Source organism: Salvelinus alpinus, chromosome 25 (assembly GCF_045679555.1).
Source record: "Salvelinus alpinus chromosome 25, SLU_Salpinus.1, whole genome shotgun sequence".
NCBI lineage: Eukaryota > Metazoa > Chordata > Actinopteri > Salmoniformes > Salmonidae > Salvelinus > Salvelinus alpinus.
The window spans coordinates 25,738,478-25,763,625 of record NC_092110.1 but is presented as its reverse complement, the minus strand read 5'-3'; the positions used below and the strand labels follow the sequence as shown (position 1 = coordinate 25,763,625).

The following is a 25,148-nucleotide window of genomic DNA, read 5'->3' as shown; positions in this document are numbered from 1 at the left end:
CTCAGTGGAGGGGGCTAGGCAGTAGCTAGATGGCTGGCTGGATAGACACGCTCAGGGTCTACATCAGAGTCATGTAAACAAAAGGCCCTTTACAACATAAACCATCCATCAGGACTAATCTAAGCTGTTTAGATAGCATGCCATGACGTGCTGAACCTGGTCTATACCACTACTGGAATACACACACCCGAAATGAGTAGACGTCATACAGTAATACAGTGTAAACATAACTCTGTACCACCCAGGAGCCAGCCAGAGACACAGAAAGGTAATGTACATCTCCACTGTAGCTGAGTTTCTGATTCAAATAACCATGTTGGTTCTTAGAAGCACAACTTACACACCCTTTAAAAAAAAAAAAAATCACATACCAGATAGGTGTAGTGAAATGTGTTGTTTTACAGTGTCAACCATAGTAGTACGGCGCCCCTGGAGCAAATTAGGGTTAAGTGCCTTGCTCAAGGGAATATCGACAGATATATATACAGTGGGGAGAACAAGTATTTGATACACTGCCGATTTTGCAGGTTTTCCTACTTACAAAGCATGTAGAGGTCTGTCATTTTTATCATAGGTACACTTCAACTGTGAGAGACGGAATCTAAAACAAAAATCCAGAAAATCACATTGTATGATTTTTAAGTAATTAATTTGCATTTTATTGCATGACATAAGTATTTGATCACCTACCAACCAGTAAGAATTCCGGCTCTCACAGACCTGTTAGTTTTTCTTTAAGAAGCCCTCCTGTTCTCCACTCATTACCTGTATTAACTGCACCTGTTTGAACTCGTTACCTGTATAAAAGACACCTGTCCACACACTCAATCAAACAGACTCCAACCTCTCCACAATGGCCAAGACCAGAGAGCTGTGTAAGGACATCAGGGATAAAATTGTAGACCTGCACAAGGCTGGGATGGGCTACAGGACAATAGGCAAGCAGCTTGGTGAGAAGGCAACAACTGTTGGCACAATTATTAGAAAATGGAAGAAGTTCAAGATGACGGTCAATCACCCTCGGTCTGGGGCTCCATGCAAGATCTCACCTCGTGGGGCATCAATGATCATGAGGAATGTGAGGGATCAGCCCAGAACTACACGGCAGGACCTGGTCAATGACCTGAAGAGAGCTGGGACCACAGTCTCAAAGAAAACCATTAGTAACACACTACGCCGTCATGGATTAAAATCCTGCAGCGCACGCAAGGTCCCCCTGCTCAAGCCAGCGCATGTCCAGGCCCGTCTGAAGTTTGCCAATGACCATCTGGATGATCCAGAGGAGGAATGGGAGAAGGTCATGTGGTCTGATGAGACAAAAATAGAGCTTTTTGCTCTAAACTCCACTCGCCGTGTTTGGAGGAATAGAAGGATGAGTACAACCCCAAGAACACCATCCCAACCGTGAAGCATGGAGGTGGAAACATCATTCTTTGGGGATGCTTTTCTGCAAAGGGGACAGGACGACTGCACCGTATTGAGGGGAGGATGGATGGGGCCATGTATCGCGAGATCTTGGCCAACAACCTCCTTCCCTCAGTAAGAGCATTGAAGATGGGTCGTGGCTGGGTCTTCCAGCATGACAACGACACGAAGCACACAGCCATGGCAACTAAGGAGTGGCTCCGTAAGAAGCATCTCAAGGTCCTGGAGTGGCCTAGCCAGTCTCCAGACCTGAACCCAATAGAAAATCTTTGGAGGGAGCTGAAAGTCCGTATTGCCCAGCGACAGCCCCGAAACCTGAAGGATCTGGAGAAGATCTGTAGGGAGGAGTGGGCCAAAATCCCTGCTGCAGTGTGTGCAAACCTAGTCAAGAACTACAGGAAACGTATGATCTCTGTAATTGCAAACAAAGGTTTCTGTACCAAATATTAAGTTCTGCTTTTCTGATGTATCAAATACTTATGTCATGCAATAAAATGCAAATTAATTACTTAAAAATCATACAATGTGATTTTCTGGATTTTTGTTTTAGATTCCGTCTCTCATAGTTGAAGTGTACCTATGATAAAAATGACAGACCTCTACATGCTTTGTAAGTAGGAAAACCTGCAAAATCGTCAGTGTATCAAATACTTGTTCTCCCCACTGTATATATGATCTGAAAGCATCAATTCAAATCCTCTTTCAGCAGCTTTTGACTCATAAAATCGCTGTGTAGACTAGACTGCAACAATGAGAGTCCATTGAGTGAGCGAGCTTTACAGACGTGTTAAATGAGGACATATGGAAAGTTAAACACAATCAATGAAACAGAGTGCCTTGTTTGTTCACCAAGGCAATTGATCAAACTCATTTAGTTAAAGCCTAAAGGCCAGAATGGACCACAGCAATGAGATCAGTTTACTAAAGAGTTGGACATTCCTCTTTGCTAAAAGACCTGGTGGGCAGAGCTTATCATTCTAAATGTTAAACTTTTTACATACCAGCCTTATGCTATATTGAATTCAAAAGTCCAGTACCTACACCTGGTAGATAGGTACAGGCGGTACTACAGGCATAGGATAGAAATGTGGTCCACTCTACCTGATCAGCAATGTGAACATATTTATGGTATAGAATGCGTGTTGGCCAGAGGCTTCATAGACTGAAGAATTCTGCTGACCACACAAGAGCCACCTCTAAAGAGCCTCTCTCTGAAGGTAAGGGGTTACCCTGCCTGCAAAAACTCTAGTCTTCACACGCCAACGGATGGACACACACATTCTGTATTATGGAGAATTTTCACACATTGCCAAAGGTTAAGACGAATGCTATCGCACTCCATTGACAAGCTGATAACTGATAGCAGAGCTGAGTGTGTGTGGCTGAGATCACTCATCTAGACAGCAGATGCTCCCTGTCCAACCAGCAACACAGATTACTTACAAGAACTGTGTCACAGTAATCATGCAATGTTATTTACTGTTGTGTACGTGGTATTCCTCAGGCTTTTCTTCTATCCAATTGGAAAGACATTTTGTCTCCCCGGTGTTTCAGTCCACAGGAATTTCATAAAACCAATCCAAAGAGGTAATGCTAAAATGAAAGGATGTTTCACTGTTGAATTATCACTTCCAATGTAGGCCTATGGGTATTTATTAAAAAATATAGCTGCTAGACGGCAAACCAGCACTGGGCTTGACTTAGGGGTTGAAAGGGAAAATAAGCAGGGGAAACAGACAGTTGAAAACTATAAAAACAGTTTCTGGTTATTATGGACAAGGCACATGCACTGAGCTGATTTGAATTAAAATCACAGTCAAACAAATCTATGCAAAACAAACTCTTTCACACTCTCAACAGAACCATTAAAAATGTCATTTAAAAATGGACAACAATGCAGCTGGCAAAGCTAATGCAGGACCAGACTGGCACCTCAGCTAGGGGGTAAGCACTAGCAGCTGTGCCACATGTGCAGCCTTTTACTGACGTGATTGAATTAAAGCTGATGCCAAGCCCATTATTAACCCATCCAAGAAGAGCCCAAAGAATGTCAATGAGACCCAGGCTCGTTAGGCAGTCATGCAAGGACTCTGACAAGAAAACACACCAATTTCACACAGGGGTTGAATACTACGGCACAATGGAGCATTTAGAGGACAGCAAAATAAAATATCGGCCAGTCATAAATACCAATTTATAGATATTAGGAATTGGGTTATGGTATTACTGTGCGCTCGCAGATGCAGCATGGAGAGGGCCTGGCCTGTGGTCCTGTAGAGCAGGCTGTAATGGACAGGCAGATGCTTCAGCCAGTGAAGGTCACAGGGGTCAAAATGATCCTTTATGAGAACACAAGCAGAGTATTTATTCCGTGCCTTCATTCCTTAAATCTGGGGGGGGGGGGGGGGGGGGCTTAGGGAAAATAGAGAGGGCTATTTAACCCCCTCAGGCAAATGCCCTGATGATACAAAACACATTCTGTTTGGCTCCTCACTGGTGGTGTGTGTGTGTGAGAGACCCCCTCTCTACCTCCAGGTTGTATGCCTTTAGACTAGCCTATAGCGTGTTCTGTCATCCAGTCTTAGACTGACTCCGGAGAGGAGAAAAAGCTTTGCCACCAAGTTGGAAAATGACAGGAAAGCACAGGAAATAAGGACATTTGACATCACTAGAAAAGCATACAGACTGTCAATCAGACACAACAGTTGCACAGTCCAACTCTGCCAGTTATCCTGGACAGACAGACATACTGTGGTATGCCTGCAATATCTAAAGTAAAGAATGAATGCATTTATGAGTTTCTCCGTGTTGATAAATGTGTGGTCGTCTGATGCAAGGCATGTTGAGTGAGTGAGCGCTTACTGTGAAATTGTAGCGTAGAAAAGTAGTGTGCGTGTGTTATAAATATGTAAGCACAGTTATGGCAAAGCTAACCCGCCAGACACATGGCAGGGAGGGGGAGAGTAGAGTATGGAAGCTTGTTAAAATACTCTTGTAAAACCCAGTGGGATTAGCTGTGAGAAGCCTGTGGCGCTATAGGATAGCATAATTAGCAGAAACAGGCAGGTCTCTGACATTAAACCCCCCCACTTACGAAGAATAACTCTCATGGACTTTCTCGTCGCCATGTCAGACCTAGCCATCTGGTGTGTAATACTCTGAGGGTATTAACATGGCTTCTATTAACCAAGACCAGAAGGTCCTCCATTAAGAACCTTCTCTCTCATCAAACCATCAGACCTCCATTAGATGAAGGTAATACACTGATAGAGAGACACTGCCCACAAAATGAGGTGGAAACTATGCTGCACTTCCTCACCTCCTGCCAAATGTATGACCATATTAGACACATATTTTCCTCAGATTACACAGACCCACAAAGAATTCGAAAACAAATCCAATTTCGATAAACTCCCATATGTATTGGGTGAAACACCACAGTGTGCAATCACAGCAGCAACATTTATTTTCCCTTTTGTACTTTAACTATTTGCACATCATTACAACAATGTATATAGACATAATGACATTTGAAGTCTTTATTCTTTTGTGAGTGTTAAATTTACTACATATTTATTATTTATCTATTTCACTTGCTTTGGCAATGTAAACATGTTTCCCAGGCAAATAAAGCCCCTTACATGTAAATGAAATTGAGAGAGAGAGAGAGAGAGAGAGAGAGAGAGAGAGAGAGAGAGAGAGAGAGAGAGAGAGAGAGAGAGAGAGAGAGAGAGAGAGAGAGAGAGAGAGAGAGAGAGAGAGAGAGAGAGAGAGAGAGAGAGAGAGAGAGAGAGAGAGAGAGAGAGAGAGAGAGAGAGAGAGAGAGAGAGAGAGAGAGAGAGAGAGAGAGAGAGAGAGAGAGAGAGAGAGAGAGAGAGAGAGAGAGAGAGAGAGAGAGAGAGAGAGAGAGAGAGAGAGGGAGAGAGAGAGAGAGAGAGAGAGAGAGAGAGAGAGAGAGAGAGAGAGAGAGAGAGAGAGAGAGAGAGAGAGAGAGCAGGGGAATGAAGGCAGTAGAACAGACAAACCAGAGAGAAAGTAATAACAGCAGTAATCTATAACGTTTGCTTTGGACTGAGGCTACACTGTAAGGAAACCGCAGTTCCTGGCTTTTCACTGCACTGTTATTATCGGTAAATAGACATGGATATGAACCTATTTACTGTAAAATATCATTATTAGTATAAAAAAGAACCACAAGTTTTCAGCGAGGCTGATCTCTCCACACGAGCTGCTAACCAGAAAGCCTGCTGCTTTCCCTCAGTGTCTTGCCCAGCCCAGCCTTGTACTGCCCAACCCAGCCCAGCTCAGCCTTGTACTGCCCAACCCAGCCCAGCTCTGCCCAGCTCTGACCTGCCCAACCTTATCCTACTGGAAACAAACAGCCAGGCTAAGGTTGGTTTCAGAATGACTAAGAGGGACAAAAATAATACCTAATGGAATCATTATATCATAATAAGACTCAGCAGAAATAAGCATTGGATGTCAGATAACTGGGGAAAACTGCCATTTAAAAGCTGTGCTAACTCTGCATTATATAGACTACTGAAGCTCAAGCTAAGATTGACAGAAACAAGCCATTGACAACACATTACTGCCTGGGCTTAGCTATATTCACTTAAATGAAGACTTGCTACACCTAGTACTGTAAGACAATCATGCGTCTTCTCTCCCAGACACAGTTGTTCCAATTGGCTGACTGAGTGACATCAGGCGTTTGAGTCAGAGAGGGTATGCTCCATTAATCATAAAACTGTGAATGAATCATTTTTCACAGGAGTCGTTGAGTCACATGCAGGACAGTGTGAAGATAAGATGAAGGCTTCACTGGTAAACATTCTACTTTTCATTCACAAACACATCTGGATTGCACTGCAGTGGAGGAAACTTTATTGGTAAAAGATGACAAGTGCTGAGGGTATGAAACACAAAGAATCACAAAAGGAAAGAACTCAGGAAGATAGATAATGACTGTAGTTGGCAATGGGGTTTCCATTGAGAAGTGGAGGATAGAGGAGACATCAACCACAGTCATATGGGGCAGCAGGTAGCCTAGTGGTTAGAGCGTTGGACTAGTAACCGAAAGGTTGCAAGATCAAATCCCAGAGCTGACAAGGTAAAAATCTGTTGTTCTGTCCCTGAACAAGGCAGCCTTGTTGTTCAGTGAACAGTGGGCTAACTGCCTTGTTGTTCAGTGAACAGTGGGCTAACTGCCTTGTTGTTCAGTGAACAGTGGGCTAACTGCCTTGTTGTTCAGTGAACAGTGGGCTAACTGCCTTGTTGTTCAGTGAACAGTGGGCTAACTGCCTTGTTGTTCAGTGAACAGTGGGCTAACTGCCTTGTTGTTCAGTGAACAGTGGGCTAACTGCCTTGTTGTTCAGTGAACAGTGGGCTAACTGCCTTGTTGTTCAGTGAACAGTGGGCTAACTGCCTTGTTGTTCAGTGAACAGTGGGCTAACTGCCTTGTTCAGGGGCAGAACAACAGATTTTTACCTTGTCAGCTCGGGGATTTGAAAATAAGAATTTGTTCTTAACTGACTTGCCTAGTTAAATAAAGGTAAAATTAAATTAAAATATGGCTGTGACAGCCGTTCCATCTACATAGGAGACGTTTATGGGAGGTCACAGGTTTATACACAGAGTTCCTACTATTCAGTTGGGTGGAATGCAGTTAAAAAGCAGTGCCACATAACATGTGCTCAAACATTCATCTCTATACCACTTCGGAAGAGAGGGTATCTCTCTATATAAAAAAAAAACACACTCAGTCACACACTTCTCCAATGGCAAGCAGTTGTTTCATTGTACACAGGATATGATTTTTTTTCCCTTCGCCTGTGACTCAGTCCTTCCTTTCCCCAAGAGAGACAGTCTAAACTGAAGGCACCGTGCCCTCGCACATTTTTTCACCCTTCCAGACTGGCCCATCTGGAGCTGCCAACAAAGGGCCTGTTGAGTGAGGACCAAACCACGAGAGACAGTGGGGGGTGAGAGAAATGACCCGTGGTCACTAATCCTAAGGGGGAGCAGAGTGTCAGGCCGGGGCAGAGAGGGGGACATTACATCACAAATGTATGGACAATTCCAACTGCAAGGTTCTGAGAGAGAGGCGAGCATTCTGCTCTTAAAAAGGGACAGTGGCTGGGCAGAGTCTCTAAAGAAGGCTGCCTCTTAGCTCTCATACCTTTAACATTAGGATTGTGCAGCAGCAGATTAGGAGCCAGCGTATCAAATGACAGCTGAATGTCGACAGACAGGAATAGCCTGGGATATACCGTACTGTCCAACTATACACCATACATGCACCAGTTACTTACTGTTAGTGTTCACTCTGTCTCCTCAACAGTGGTTGTTTTCCATCTTTACTGTACTCCCATGCAGTGTTCATTTATGGAGGTAAAGCTTCAGAGATAAATCACAGGCTTTATATCTAAAGGAACTGGCACAAAGTGGAGCCGTCACTCCTTAAACAGTGGCACAGCAGTGAACCATCTCTGGCTAGACGACACATTTCTTTTAAATATGGCATTTAGAATGGAAGTGCTTGGCTGTCTGTGATGACCTCATTTAGGGGTATGAGATTCATGAATATTGCACCAATGGCTGGGTCAGTCATGATCAGAGTAGGTCTAAGCTAAAAAGACGCTTGAGAGGAGTTCCCACATCTGTTTTTCAAGGGGAAACGGAAGTTAGGTTGAAAATACTGTATCCCAAAAACCGGAAACATCCGTTTTGTTCCCGAACCCAGAGAGAGTGCAGTAAGCCTAACACCAAGGCTCAGCACAGTCCTCCACTGCTACTGGACACCAACAGGAGGGGCACCTGCCAATGATAATATTTACCCAGTTGATCTGTTTAAAAAGGTAGCACCCTTCCCAACTCTTTATCTGAAACACAAACCATTGAGAGCCATTAATTGCATGAGAACAATTCCTCTGGGAGCTGAAATGAAGCAGAATACAATATCAGCAGGTGAACTGTGTGCACTGCAGGGTGCAGACTGAAATATATTCTGTGTCACACAATAGCACTCAAAGTAATCAAGGAGAAAATCTGACTCCACTTATCCAGAACACCTTCTCCTAGCTCAGCTGTTACAGACCCATTTATTCCTGGAGAGGAATGAACTGAATGTTTTCCCTCCACACCGATCACTGTTGATAAAATAAACCTAGCCGAGACTGGGACAGTCAGGGTGGTATGGATGTATGGAGAACCAGACAGCCATGTCCTGCTGTCCAGGGACCAGTGGTTCAGAGTAAATTGTTCTTATGTAACGATTCTAGAAAAGGCCAGCCTTAATGGAGTGTTCTGGCCTGGGTGTAGAGTGTCCAATCAAAAACGCATCTTTTGACCAATGGGTAAAATTATGTTAATTGTGTAGATTCTCCTCTAATAAAACCAATGGTCCAAACTTCATGTCTCTATCATAATCCGATAGCAGAGTAGTTAAACACCCTACTGGGTGAACCGTGAGTAGAAGAGAAACACTGTTGGACTGTGGTGAGAAACAGAACTGGTCTCCTCTGATATCCGGAGGGCACAGACAAACACACCCATACAAACACACTTTTTCTTTTTTACTGGCCGCCACATGACCCCTTCCCTTATCCTAGGGTTCCAGAGGAATACAGAGATGGAAATAGATACAGAGATGGAAATAGCTTCTGTTTCCCATTAATGTCTCGACATTTCTAACAGTATGTTTTTGTGTTTGTAAGCCAAAGCAAAGTAAACTAGCCATTTATGCAGTAATTTTACCCGAAGGTCCTCCAATGCTCAACAGGTTCTCCTACAGCAGCTGAGGCCTTCGCGCCAAAGCAGCCTTAAAGATGACATCTCTCCAGGGATCATGACTTGGAAACATTTTGCTATTTCATAAAAATCTAATCGAGCTCATTCAGGGTTTGGATGCCAGGGTTCCTGGTGACCTAGAGCAATCAAGGCCTTCACTGTTTACATTGGTCTGACTCCAAATGACTGAACCAACATGACAAAGCCTGAAGCTGAGGGGGAAAAAAGAGTTTCTCACTCCTGCATCAAACTAGGCTCCTAATTTGAGTGAGAGAGAGAGCAGCGTTAATGAGGCTGAAAATGCATCTCACAATCCACATGAGTGCTGCTGCAGCCAAGCTCTCAGTCAGTCAGTCAGTCTCCACAGCACTTCACATCTCCCAGAAAAATAGAACCATTGAGCTGGAGACTCTGTAGGCTGTTCTGCATGGTAGGTGACTGACAAAACAAAATAAAGGCTTATCATTAACCCACAACAGCAGCCCTACACGTGACATTTTACTGTGGTCTGTTTTGTTACTAGGAGGTAGCGCCTGCTCGTAGCCCTGATGGTAGAGAGAAGGTAGGGTGAGTTGTTGGAGATGAGGCATTGAAGCCCCACTGATGAGCAGGTGGGAGGAGAAGTGCACCCTGAACTGCATCCATCACAGAGAACAATACTGGACAACACATGGTGCCTAATGGAGCACTTCAGCCAATAGCGTCCCAGCTGTGCTGTATTTACTCTTCCAATAGAGGTAGACGGTCACTGAGGCCTGATGGCTAGTGGAGGGTTGGGCTATATCAATCACAATTACAATTGTTGCGCTTGGCTGGTGAAGTAGTTTATGTCACAGAGACAGGCTGCACTATGGCAACTACCACTGACTTTTCTCAACCCGTCTGGACTAGTGGTCGCATTTGTACATATCCCTGACACACACACATGCAGTCACATTCACATCTAAACACACAAACAAAGACAAGTACACATGTGCACCTGGCACTGATAGGTACAGTTGAAGTCGGAAGTTTACAAACACCTTAGCCAAAGACATTTAAACTCAGTTTTTCACAATTCCTGACATTTAATCCTAGTAAAAATTCCCTGTTTTAGGTCAGTTAGGATCACCACTTTATTTTAAGAATGTGAAATGTCAGAATAATAGTAGAGAGAATTATTTCATTCAGCTTTTATTTCTTTCATCACATTCCCAGTGGGTCAGAAGTTTATGTAAACTCAATTAGTATTTGGTAGCATTGCCTTTAAATTGTTTAACTTGAGTCAGACATTTTGGGTAACCTTCCAAGCTTCCCACAATAAGTTGGGTGAATTTTGGCCCATTCCCCCTGACAGAGCTGGTGTAACTGAGTCAAGTTCAAATCAAATCAAATCAAATTTTATTAGTCACATACACATGGTTAGCAGATGTTAATGCGAGTGTAGCGAAATGCTTGTGCTTCTAGTTCCGACAATGCAGTAATAACCAACAAGTAATCTAACCTAACAATTCCACAACTACTACCTTATACACACACACAAGTGTAAAGGGATAAAGAATATGTACATAAAGATATATGAATGAGTGGTGGTACAGAACGGCATGGCAAGATGCAGTAGATGGTATAGAGTACGGTATATACATATGAGATGAGTACTGTAGGGTATGTAAACATAAAGTGGCATAGTTTAAAGTGGCTAGTGGTACATGTATTACATAAAGATGGCAAGATGCAGTAGATGATATAGAGTACAGTATATACATATGAGATGGGTAATGTAGGGTATGTAAACATTATATTAAGTGGCATTGTTTAAAGTGGCTAGTGGTACATTTTTACATAATTTCCATCAATTCCCATTTTTAAAGTGGCTGGAGTTGAGTCAGTATGTTGGCAGCGGCCGCTAAATGTTAGTGGTGGCTGTTTAACAGTCTGATGGCCTTGAGATAGAAGCTGTTTTTCAGTCTCTCGGTCCCTGCTTTGATGCACCTGTACTGACCTCGCCTTCTGGATGATAGCGGGGTGAACAGGCAGTGGCTTGGGTGGTTGTTGTCCTTGATGATCTTTATGGCCTTCCTGTGACATCGGGTGGTGTAGGTGTCCTGGAGGGCAGGTAGTTTGCCCCCGGTGGTGCGTTCTGCAGACCTCACTACCCTCTGGAGAGCCTTACGGTTGTGGGCGGAGCAGTTGCCGTACCAGGCGGTGATACAGCCCGACAGGATGCTCTCGATTGTGCATCTGTAGAAGTTTGTGAGTGCTTTTGGTGACAAGCCGAATTTCTTCAGCCTCCTGAGGTTGAAGAGGCGCTGCTGCGCCTTCTTCACAACGCTGTCTGTGTGGGTGGACCAATTCAGTTTGTCCGTGATGTGTACACCGAGGAACTTAAAACTTTCCACCTTCTCCACTACTGACCCGTCGATGTGGATAGGGGGGTGCTCCCTCTGCTGTTTCCTGAAGTCCACAATCATCTCCTTTGTTTTGTTGACGTTGAGTGTGAGGTTATTTTCCTGACACCACACTCCGAGGGCCCTCACCTCCTCCCTGTAGGCCGTCTCGTCGTTGTTGGTAATCAAGCCTACCACTGTAGTGTCATCCGCAAACTTGATGATTGAGTTGGAGGCGTGCATGGCCACGCAGTCGTGGGTGAACAGGGAGTACAGGAGAGGGCTCAGAACGCACCCTTGTGGGGCCCCAGTGTTGAGGATCAGCGGGGTGGAGATGTTGTTACCTACCCTCACCACCTGGGGGCGGCCCGTCAGGAAGTCCAGGACCCAGTTGCACAGGGCGGGGTCGAGACCCAGGGTCTCGAGCTTGATGACGAGTTTGGAGGGTACTATGGTGTTAAATGCTGAGCTGTAATCGATGAACAGCATTCTCACATGGGTATTCCTCTTGTTCAGATGGGTTAGGGCAGTGTGCAGTGTGGTTGCGATTGCGTCGTCTGTGGACCTATTGGGTCGGTAAGCAAATTGGAGTGGGTCTAGGGTGTCCGGTAGGGTGGAGGTGATATGGTCCTTGACTAGTCTCTCAAAGCACTTCATGATGACGGAAGTGAGTGCTACGGGGCGGTAGTCGTTTAGCTCAGTTACCTTAGCTTTCTTGGGAACAGGAACAATGGTGGCCCTCTTGAAGCATGTGGGAACAGCAGACTGGGATAAGGATTGATTGAATATGTCCGTAAACACACCAGCCAGCTGGTCTGCGCATGCTCTGAGGACGCGGCTGGGAATGCCGTCTGGGCCTGCAGCCTTGCGAGGGTTAACACGTTTAAATGTTTTACTCACCTCGGCTGCAGTGAAGGAGAGCCCGCAGGTTTTGGTAGGGGGCCGTGTCAGTGGCACTGTATTGTCCTCAAAGCGGGCAAAAAAGTTGTTTAGCCTGTCTGGGAGCAAGACATCCTGGTCCGCGACGGGGCTGGTTTTCTTTTTGTAATCCGTGATTGACTGTAGACCCTGCCACATACCTCGTGTCTGAGCTGTTGAATTGCGACTCGATTTTGTCTCTGTACTGGGACTTAGCCTGTTTGATTGCCTTGCGGAGAGAATAGCTACACTGTTTGTATTCGGTCATGCTTCCGGTCACCTTGCCCTGGTTAAAAGCAGTGGTTCGCGCTTTCAGTTTCACGCGAATGCTGCCGTCAATCCACGGTTTCTGGTTTGGGAATGTTTTAATCGTTGCTGTGGGTACGACATCGTCAATGCACTTCCTAATGAACTCGCTCACCGAATCAGCATATTCGTCAATATTGTTGTTGGACGCAATGCGGAACATATTCCAATCCGCGTGATCGAAGCAGTCTTGAAGCGTGGATTCAGATTGGTCGGACCAGCGTTGAACAGACCTGAGCGCGGGAGCTTGTTGTTTTAGTTTCTGTTTGTAGGCTGGAATCAACAAAATGGAGTCGTGGTCAGCTTTTCCGAAAGGGGGGCGGGGGAGGGCCTTATATGCGTCGCGGAAATTAGTATAACAATGATCTAGGGTTTTTCCAGCCCTGGTAGCACAATCGATATGCTGATAGAATTTAGGGAGTTTTGTTTTTAGATTAGCCTTGTTAAAATCCCCAGCTACGATGAATGCAGCCTCAGGGTGTGTGGTTTCCAGTTTACAAAGAGTCAGATAAAGTTCGTTCAGGGCCATCGATGTGTCTGCTTGGGGGGGAATATATACGGCTGTGATTATGATTGAAGAGAATTCCCTTGGTAGATAATGCGGTCGACATTTGATTGTGAGGAGTTCTAGATCAGGTGAACAGAATGACTTGAGTTCCTGTGTGTTGTTATGATGATCACACCACGTCTCGTTAATCATAAGGCATACCCCCCCGCCCCTCTTCTTACCAGAAAGATGTTTGTTTCTGTCGGCGCGATGCATGAAGAAACCAGCTGGCTGCACCGACTCCGTTAGCGTCTCTTGAGTTAGCCATGTTTCCGTGAAGCAGAGCACGTTGCAATCCCTGATGTCTCTCTGGAATGCTACCCGTGCTCGGATTTCATCAACCTTATTGTCAAGAGACTGGACATTGGCGAGTAGTATGCTAGGGAGTGGAGCGCGATGTGCCCGTCTCCGAAGCCTGACCACGAGACCGCCTCGTTTGCCCCTTTTACGGCGTCGCACAGGGTCGCCGGCTGGGATCAGATCCATTGTATTGGGTGGAAGGCAAAACACTGGATCCGTTTCGGGAAAGTCATATTCCTGGTAGGAACGATGATGAGTTGACGTTAATCGTATATTCAGTAGTTCCTCCCGACTGTATGTAATGAAACCTAAGATTACCTGGGGTACCGATGTAAGAAATAACACATAAAAAAACAAAATACTGCATATTTTCCAAGGAACGCGAAGCGAGGCGGCCATCTCTTTTCGGCGCCGGAAGTAACAATTTGTAGGCCTCCTTGCTCACACACGCTTTTTCAGTTCTGCCCACAAATGTTCTATAGGATTGAGGTCAGGGCTCTGTGATGGCCACTCCAATACCTTGACTTTGTTGTCCTTAAGCCATTTTGCCACAACTTTGGAAGTATGCTTGGGGTCATTGTCCATTTGGAAGACTCATTTGCGACCAAGCTTTAACTTCCTGACTGATGTCTTGAGATGTTGCTTCAATATATCCACATAATTTTCCTACCTCATGATGCCAACTATTTTGTGAAGTGAACCAGTCCCTCCTGCAGCAAAGCACTCCCACAACATGATGCTGCCATCCCCGTGCTTCACGGTTGGGATATTGTTCTTCAGCTTGCAGGCCTCCTCCTTTTTCCTCCAAACATAACTATTGTCATTATGGCTAAACAGTTCTATTTTGTTTCATCAGACCAGAGGACATTTCTCAAAAAAATTACGATCTTTGTCCCCATGTGCAGTTGCAAACCGTAGTCTGGCTTTTTCATGGCGGTTTTGGAACAGTGGCTTCTTCCTTGCTGAGCGGCCTTTCAGGTTATGTGGATATAGGACTTGTTTTACTGTGGATATAGAAACTTTTGTACCCGTTTCCTCCAGCATCTTCACATGGTCCTTTGCTGTTGTTCTGGGACTGATTTGCACTTTTTGCACCAAAGTACGTTGATCTCTAGGAGATCCTGAGCGGTATGACGCTGCGTGGTCCCATGGTGTTTATACTTGCGTACTATTGTTTGTACAGATGAATGTGGTACCTTCAAGCATTAGGAAATTGCTCCCAAGGATGAACCAGACTTGTGGAAGTCTACAATTTTCTTTCTGAGGTCTTGGCTGATTTCTTTTGATTTCCCCATGATGTCAAGCAAAGAAGCACTGAGTTTGAAGGTAGGCCTTGAAATTCATCCACAGCTACACCTCCAATTGACTGAAATAATGTCAATTAGCCTATCAGAAGCTTCTAAAGCCATGACATAATTTTCTGGAATTTTCCAAGTTGTTTAAAAGCACAGTTAACTTAGTGTATGCAAACTTCTGACCCAGTGGAATTGTGATACAGCGAAATAAGTTAAATAATCTGTCTGGAAACAATTGTTGGAAAAATTACTTGTGTCATGCACAAAGTAGATGTCCTAACTGACTTGCCAAAACTATAGTTTGTTAACAAGAAATTTGTGGAGTGGTTGAAAAACGAGTTTTAATCACTCCAACATACGTGTATTTAAACTTCCGACTTCAACTGTAGATGCATGCTCCTTGGTTAGTGTTTATGCTCCTCATTGCACCCCTGGATCCCCTGAGAGATGAGTGTGCTGACAGGATGAGCATTGATACAGGAAGAGGAACACAAGGCACCCCTGTGGCTGTTACCTGTAGCCCTCAGGCTGTCATAACATTACAGATGTGTTGCATCCTGGTTGGTCGATCCCTGAAGTACAATACCCCTATTCCATTGTTACCATGGGAGCTGCCCATGTAGGGGCTCAGCCATAACTGCAGCTTGTAGGCCTATATCATCCTCAAGTCCTGCTGCTGAGGCTGGATATGGGGCTTTTACCAGACTGATAAATGACACCTTATTTCACATATATTGCACTGTAGTTACATTAGCTGCCAATTAATAGCTGCAGTCTACAGCCTTGGCATTGTATTTAGCGATGATCTACCTGAGTTTTGATGAGCTCTAGTCCTGCTTTTAGTGCATCACACACACAGAGTAAATCTCCACTCCATGACAGAACACTCTCTCTCTCTCCGTAATCTTCCATCTTCTGCATGATAAATCTCAATCTGCGAGCTTATTTGGCACATCGCTTACATGCTCACCTTCATTTAATCTTAATTTTCCCAAACAAACCACATGGATGAACCTTGAAACGTGACCCGCAAGAAACACAATTCAATTTGAACCAACACATTAATCTCCTCAAAGGCTTCAATTTATAGCCGTTTAGTGTCAGCCTGAACATGAATAGACCATGGGCTTCCATCTGTTCAGCTGAACACCAGTCCCACCAACCAACACTTATGTTTGTTTAGTAAAGGATCAAATACTGGGACAGATTGCTACTTTTTGGTGCACGAGACCCGATCCGGGAGCCGAGCAGGTCAGGATCCAGAACTCTAGATAATCATATCAGGTCTGACCCAGACCCGTGACATTGTCATGGGTCTCGGGTATGTATAATTTTAACAGACTTGTCTGGAAAGACCAGTATAGATCGGAAGCAACTGCTGCAGTAGAGGGAGAGAGAAATTGTATCATTCATGCCGCTGCTCTTGCTTTTCATGAGTGAAGCGTGTAAGCTTGTTGTTGTTGGCCAATCATAAGTCATAAAAGCAGCAATAGGCTAAATTCATAGAGCCGCCGTGCGTGGCAAAAGTTAGGAGATATCTAATCAATGGCATATGGAATTAAAATTACAGAATTAAAATGTTAAGGAAAGGATCAGGTGACAACAGATAGGCTGCTACTTAATATTCTGAATGGAGATGTAACTTTAGGATGAGAAGGCGCATGCACTGGAGCCTCAATTAGCCTAGCTAGCTAATGTTAGCGTCTCCCGGTTTGATGCAGTTAAGTCAGGTACTACGTAAACATATTTGATGATAAATAACCTATTGGTCTACTATAGTGCGAGTTGGCTTGGTTGGTTGCCGTCTCTCCCTCCCTACTCCCTGTGTCACTTGCTCCCAGTGCGGCCCTTCCCCCGCCTACTAGAACTGAGTCTCTCCCACTTGCGCTTTATCAGCTCCAGTTAATAAAGTAGGTTAAAAAATTACTTTTCTGCTGCTTCCCTCACTCAGATCAGGTCTGGATCCGACCAGGTCTATATGGAAGGGGTCTAGTTGTCCTCGGATCCATTTGTAACAGGTCTCTATATTTAAAAAAAAATTGGGTCTGGGTGGGAAAGCCTCAGCTCCATTTCAGAACAGAAGACTTCTACCACAGGTGAAGACCTCTACCACAGACCCCCCCACACCAATCCCACCCAAACAACCAGTATACAGTATAAGCTCTTTATGTCTGACAAGCAGTATGGAGCTGCTGCTTGGAGTATTGCTTCGTCATCCTTTTTAATGTATTCCCTGTGAATATGGTTATGTTTCTTCCCCATTCAGATAAAGTAGCCATTGAAGTCTCTTGCATTATTTACCATAAATTAGTGGGAAAGTACCCCATTTCACCCACTAGATGCCATTGTTCCTGCTACTTTTATCCACTTTGCTGGTCTCCTGTTTATTAAACGGATCACAACATTTTCTTTGCAACTTTGGGTAGAAAACTAATAACTTTTGCTTGTTATCTAAATAAATTGTGCCGTCATCCTCATAATTTAAGCCAGTCCTCCATGAAAGCCATTCAGTTTGTCCTTCTCTTAGGCTTAATTTTTGCCCAGGAAACAGCCCTGTTTTTCCCCCTTTAAAAAAAAGTATGGATTAGTTAGACCATTCCTGGGGAACAAGCAAACCATTAGGCTACAGCAGTTCTAATGGTTTCAATGTTATGTTATGTTTTCTTATTGTCTTGAATGGTAAAAGTCCCAACACACTGTTCACTGTTGCATAATGGTAATGGGTTCGGTTTAATGGTAAATGTCACTAATCACATACAGGTGTTTTCTAATCATTTTATTTAAAAAACATATGACTACAATGCAATGGTTTACAATTGTATTATTAGAGTTGTCACAACAACTTAAATCAAATCACATTTTATTGGTCACATACACATGTTTAGCAGATGTTATTGCGAGTGTAGCGAAATGCTTGTGCTTCTAACTCTGACAGTGCAGTAATATCTAACAGTTTCACAACATATACCCAAAATACACGTAAATCAAGGAATGGATTAAGAATATATATACACGTCAGAGCGGCATTTCAGTCACTAGTTCTGGGCTGTAGGAAAAGTCTTCATATGAAAATTGCACCATGTGGATTGCCCTCTCAGAGAGCTATAATTTTTTTGACTTTTCAAGGAGTTGGGTTGAAGCATTCCTAAGAGAAGGTCAAACTGAATTGCTTTCATGGAGGACTGTCTTGACCACACAATTTACCACATAATGTATTTTCATAATGGGCAAAAGCTATTGGTTTTCTACCCAAAGTTGCAAACAAAATGTTGTGATCCATTTAATAAACACAATAGACCAGCAAAATGGATTAAAGGGTGTTGTGGCAGTAGCATGAACAGTGGCATCTAGTGGGTGGTACTTTCACACTAATTCATGGTAAATAATGGTAAATAATGCATTGCAACTTCATTTACTAATTTCTCTAAACAGGGGGGAAAATACATCACCAGATTCTCAGGAAATACATTACAAAGGATGTATAAGCAATAGTCCAAGCTGCAGCTTACTTGTCAGAAATATAGAAGTGATACTGTATACTGGTTGTTGGGATGGGAATGGTGTTGGGGGGTCCGTGTGTGTCTTTTGACCATTTTATTGGATTCCTCATGGCTTACTCTATGGTAGGAAGAAGTTTGGTCTTAATTGGAAGTTGGCTACTATATTGTTGAAAATTATGTGAATCCTATAAATTAAGAGTCAATTTGGGTGCAATCAATTGTCTTATTTTCTCAGAGATCAAATTACATTTCAACAAAATAATGTTTCAGGAAGGCTAATCTTATCAATTTCTAACTATAGAAACAATTTCAGAAGAATCGGAGATGGTGAGTGTCAGGGCTTGCTGAAATTACATGGAATGACCCAATGGAGACTCTCCATTGATATGAAAGGGCTTTTCAGTCCATGAGTAGGCTTAATCTGGGTCCGTACACCCACCCCTGTGAGTGAACCAATGTCAAACTATGGTTTGTTGTTCCTGTAATGGGAGGTAGCCCACGGGACAGGAAGTGGTGGTCATGCCAGTCATCTGGTATGGCAGCCTGGTGACCTGACTGTCCCCGTCAGGACACTGTCGACACCAGCCTGAGCTCACCTGCTTTTTATAGCTCTACTCCAGACACTGCTGCTGCCCAGCCCACGTGCACACAAGCCACACTTCTCCCATTGCCTCAAATGCCAAATTTAACTTCAGCCACAGGGGGAAAAAACTGCACCATATGACATTATTATTTTCCATGGTAGCTGACTAAATTAAAAAAGGTTCAATGCAGCCATTTTTATCTCAATATCAAATAATTTCAGGTAACAATTAAGTACCTTTCTGTGATTGTTTTCAATAAAAAATATTGTCAAAAAAGAAACAAAAATAGCTTCTTAGCAAATACCAATTTCTCAAGCAATAATTTTTCTAGAACTGTATGGCAGTGGTCTGAGTGGTGAGGGAAACTTGAAAACTAGCCGTTATTGGCAGAGAAGTTTGGAACTCTAATTCTTAATGGTATATTAACTAATTTGATGTCTCCAGGCAGGCCAAAACTCCATCCCACCAAAACAAGCCGAAATGTCAAGTGGCCATTGCAAACGGCTCTTACAGAAAAAAGGCATTTTCATAATTTTCACAATATTATTCAAACTTCATAGAGTGGAAATATATATAAAAACACGGGGGGAAAAAATCAAATTTTTGACAGCATTGGGACATTGGGGAGTGCATTAGTCCAATCTTGTGACATTTCAAATAGTCTTAAGTTGATCAACAAGAGCAGATCAGTAGGGGAAAAACAGTCAAAACAGCACAGATGAAAATAAAGCACCCAGTGCAGTCAAAAACATGAATTTCCTGTGTCTGGCCATGACAAAATCTTGCTTGAGAAAGCTGAAACACCTTTGGACCCTTTTAATTGAAAACAAATCACAGTAAAGTACTTAATTGTCTCCCAGAAAATTATTTGATATTTGATATTGAAAATAAAAAATGGCTGCATTGGACCGAATTTTCCAATGTGTAAGGATTGGGATGTACAGCAGAGAGAGAGAGAGATGATGTATTTCCCCTAACAGTGCCTCTACCTACAGACAGTAAAAAGACCTTCTCCTGCCGTGTGGAATGTGACAATAAGCACAGATATTACCAACGCCTGATAAGTCACAGCCAGACGCCCTTATATGGAGAAAAATGAGCCGAGAGAAGACATGAAACATTTGTGTTTCTCTGAGAGTTGATAGCACTTCAGAATTAACGACGGGCAGTCGCAGCACACTGCCTTCCAAGGGGCTTCTGGGGAGGAGAACCATACGTCAAGATGTCCAGCTTGACATAGGCCTAAAGCACTAACTATTGAAAAGATTGAAGTCCATAGGTACTTTCACTTTAGCCAAATAGGTTCAGCTTTAACACATTATACAAATGAACACACTACGTATTAGGAAATTCCTTTTCTATCAGTACATTTAAAAATATATATTTTATTGTTTCATAGTGTGTCAACACTCACTTGAGTGATGAGCTGCAGATGCCTCTCGAGACCATATGTGCCACCCAGTGAGAGTAACATTACAACATCCCTTTAGTCCTTTGTCACTGGTAAACAACTCTGACAGCTAATGGTGGGGCCAGCTGAGAGGGGAACAAATCCCATTCTTGAAAGGTCACATCAGGAGAAAGAAAATAACACAATCATATGGTTTGCTATGTTTCCATTGAAATAAAGCATGGAACTGTCCATATCAATTCTGACTGTAGACCCTTTTGGGCTGTAAGTATAAAATGTAGTCTTCCTTGTGGTCACAGAAAGACCCAGGCATACGGATCATGTCTCTAACCCTATGTTTTGTTATTGCCCTCTGAAGGAGCTGGCTCTCATGACGATAACAACAATTATGTCCATGAGCATGTGCTGTGTAAAGAACATCAGGAAGGGAGTAGAGTAGGGCCGTCTGCTGAGATTTAAACCACTGAGAGAGCCTGTCCCCTTCAAATAAACAACCACCAACAAACATTATTGGATAACAGTCAACAGCACACATGTTCATTTCTGGACAATGTTCCATGGACAGACATTAATGCAAGTTTTACAACTTTTAAATAAGCATTGGGGTCCTTTTTGTAGTTTACTTAAATGCATCTTTGTGTGAGTGAGGGCGCAAACTTGATGAGCAAATGTGTAGTGCCAGCCAGGTCAGAAATCTACCATGGCATACCAAAGACGACAATAACTCCATAGGAGACTTCAAACAGACACACACCAGTAATAAGCAGAGTCTCCCAGTAAAGCATTAGCCTGGTTTAATGAAAAGCCTTCTCTAGGCCGCAGCAGAGTGTAGCACTGAGGGTGTGTGACAGTCAAACAGACAATAGGGTGATGGGTTGCCATGACAGAGAGCCCTCTGTGCCAATGTGTCTTGTGTCTTGCGTCTTGTGACGGCCGGCCGCCCAACAACCTGCCCGCTTGACCCTATCCCCTCCTCTCTTCTCCAGACCATTTCCGGAGACCTTCTCCCCTACCTCACCTCGCTCATCAACTCATCCTTGACCGCTGGCTACGTCCCTTCCGCCTTCAAGAGAGCGAGAGTTGCACCCCTTCTGAAAAAACCTACACTCGATCCCTCTGATGTCAACAACTACAGACCAGTATCCCTTCTTTCTTTTCTCTCCAAAACTCTTGAACGTGCCGTCCTTGGCCAGCTCTCCTGCTATCTCTCTCAGAATGACCTTCTTGATCCAAATCAGTCAGGTTTCAAGACTAGTCATTCAACTGAGACTGCTCTTCTCTGTGTCACGGAGGCGCTCCGCACTGCTAAAGCTAACTCTCTCTCCTCTGCTCTCATCCTTCTAGACCTATCGGCTGCCTTTGATACTGTGAACCATCAGATCCTCCTCTCCACCCTCTCCGAGTTGGGCATCTCCGGCGCGGCCCACGCTTGGATTGCGTCCTACCTGACAGGTCGCTCCTACCAGGTGGCGTGGCGAGAATCTGTCTCCGCACCACGTGCTCTCACCACTGGTGTCCCCCAGGGCTCTGTTCTAGGCCCTCTCCTATTCTCGCTATACACCAAGTCACTTGGCTCTGTCATATCCTCACATGGTCTCTCCTATCATTGCTATGCAGACGACACACAATTAATCTTCTCCTTTCCCCCTTCTGATAACCAGGTGGCGAATCGCATCTCTGCATGTCTGGCAGACATATCAGTGTGGATGATGGATCACCACCTCAAGCTGAACCTCGGCAAGACGGAGCTGCTCTTCCTCCCGGGGAAGGACTGCCCGTTCCATGATCTTGCCATCACGCTTGACAACTCCATTGTGTCCTCCTCCCAGAGCGCTAAGAACCTTGGCGTGATCCTGGACAACACCCTGTCGTTCTCAACCAACATCAAGGCGGTGACCCGTTCCTGTAGGTTCATGCTCTACAACATTCGCAGAGTACGACCCTGCCTCACACAGGAAGCGGCGCAAGTCCTAATCCAGGCACTTGTCATCTCCCGTCTGGATTACTGCAACTCGCTGTTGGCTGGGCTCCCTGCCTGTGCGATTAAACCCCTACAACTCATCCAGAACGCCGCAGCCCGTCTGGTGTTCAACCTTCCCAAGTTCTCTCACGTCACCCCGCTCCTCCGCTCTCTCCACTGGCTTCCAGTTGAAGCTCGCATCCGCTACAAGACCATGGTGCTTGCCTACGGAGCTGTGAGGGGAACGGCACCTCCGTACCTTCAGGCTCTGATCAGGCCCTACACCCAAACAAGGGCACTGCGTTCATCCACCTCTGGCCTGCTCGCCTCCCTACCTCTGAGGAAGTACAGCTCCCGCTCAGCCCAGTCAAAACTGTTCGCTGCTCTGGCACCCCAATGGTGGAACAAACTCCCCCACGACGCCAGGTCAGCGGAATCAATCACCACCTTCCGGAGACACCTGAAACCCCACCTCTTTAAGGAATACCTAGGATAGGATAAAGTAATCCTTCTAACCCCCCCCACCCCCCCTTAGAGTTAGATGCACTATTGTAAAGTGGTTGCTCCACTGGACATCATAAGGTGAATGCACCAACTTGTAAGTCGCTCTGGATAAGAGCGTCTGCTAAATGACTTAAATGTAAATGTAAATGTAAAAGGCATGCCTGGCCCTTCCTCAGGTCCCTGCTTCCTCTCCTGGGTGTGTTTGCTCTGGCCAGCCCTGCACTCCAGGGTCCCTTTTGTTGCCTCTGTGGCCCCAGAGCTCTTCCACACGGTGATAACCACCACCCCACTTCCCCAACAAAAAAGACAGAGGGTAAATCACCCCACACACACACAACACGGGGGAAGGAGCAGGCCGGCCCCCGGACATTTACGGGCATCGCTGGGCACATTTCTCTCCCCATAAATCAGCAGAGAAGGAAACAATGAAGACGCTCTCAGACTGATGTCAGTTACATATTGAACATCCCCAGGCCTTTCATGGTCACAGGTTAATGCATTTCTAATGATCTATTACCTGGGGCAGGTATGGGCAACTTTGATGGGGGTGGGGGCCACAAAAAAACACTAACTCATCATGAGGGGCCGCAGTGGCTCTGCATCAGTGGAGGCTGCTGAGGGGAAGACGGCTCATAATAATGGCTGGAACGGCACAAATATAATGGCATCAAACACCTGTAAACAATAGAAACCATGTACTTGATACCATTCCACTAACTCTGCCCCAGCCATTACCATGAGCCCGTCCTCCCTAATTAAGGTGCCACCAACCTCCTGAGGTCTGCCTACCCACATCCATACCCACACATGCAGTCAGTGGGCCCAAGACGTTTCCGGGCCCTATGTGAAATTGTTGGTTCAATGCAGTTTAAATGTAGTTAGGACTGACTCTGGGCTCCTCATGTGGCATTTTAACGTTTTGAAGGCCTACAGCAAAATATGACAAGCTTTCAGCAGATTTAAGTTCATCATAGGAAATGTTTAAAAAATGTCTTCTATGAATAATTTGGTATAGACCCTGAAGTGACTAAAATTGCGCTTTCTAAACCACACAGGCCAAATTATGAATGGAAAGAGAGCAAATAAAAGATACAAATCACCAGTGATTAAATGTTTGGATCAAATGACAAGAGGGCAAAGAGAATGGAATTGTGGTAGTGGTGGAAAGTACACTAAGGAAGGACTCTTGCAGCACAGATTGTTGGAAATAATGTAAAGTAGGCAGACGCATCTATGCATTCTTGTGAGAGAGATCACCACAAAACTTTAAATAGTCACATTCAGGTTCACTTGGTGAGCGGTTAGCCTCTAGCAAATTTACATTTTATTTAACCTTTATTTAACTAGTCAAGTCAGTTAAGAACAAATTCTTATTTACAATGACGGACAAATAATGATAAAGTTTTATTGTTTGGGCACAGCTGCAAGTTGTAATAATGCGCACAATTATAAGCACTGAGTACTTTGGTTTCCATAAAAGTTCATGGAATAATTTTCCAATATTCATGGGATAATGCAACAAAAAAAATCAATTCAACCAAATATTAGACTATTGTCTTCACTGTGGACGATATGAAAGAAGACTCTTCTCCTTTTACGATAATCGTATATATTTTTTAAAGTTCGTTGATCAACTTACCAGTTTACAATAGTGTAAGAGAAGACGTTCGTTGTATAGTGTGCCGTATTTTTCGTGAACTCATAAACATCAGCTACACGTAGTTTTGTACGTAATTTGGCTTTTAACACCAGCGCTGTCCCACGGTGATCCCACGCTTTCCAAGTGTTTTCTAGGTCGCACCACCAGCGCGACGCCAAAATACTGAACTCCTCCCAGACAATGTGTAGGGATTTAACCACGCCTCTAGCTGACGGACACTAAACTAGACTACTAGGCGAAGTCATGGACCAAACGCAACATTTCATGGAAAAACATGCATCTCTACTTTGATTCATGGTGCTCTTTTTTAAAACTAAAACAACTTTAGTTGTCTAGTAATGGACCCCAAGCAGAATCCAGCAGAGTGCCGCCTGCTGTACACAGGTGAACATATTTTCCCATATCATTTTTACAGTTGTGTCTTGTCTGTCACATAAAAATGTGTGATCAACAGATAAGCACACCAAAAAAACGGAAACAGACACGTTTTGTTCACCACAAATTACAAAGAAGATAGATAAGCAGACATTGTATGTGGCTGTGATGCAGGTAAACGGACCACTGTAGTAAATGCTTGCCAG

The 25,148-nt window shown here is 44.2% G+C and overlaps 1 protein-coding gene across 1 annotated transcript in view; it reads right to left on the bottom strand.

Moving 5' to 3' along the window:
- LOC139553730 (rho guanine nucleotide exchange factor TIAM2-like) overlaps nucleotides 1–24,791 on the bottom strand; it is a 106,544-nt gene extending 81,753 nt beyond the window's left edge. The window contains exon 1 of the mRNA XM_071366335.1: nucleotides 24,547–24,791. The gene's annotated coding sequence lies outside the window, so the exon portion shown is untranslated. The remainder of the gene's footprint in view (nucleotides 1–24,546) is intronic.
- Nucleotides 24,792–25,148: the final 357 nt, after the last annotated feature.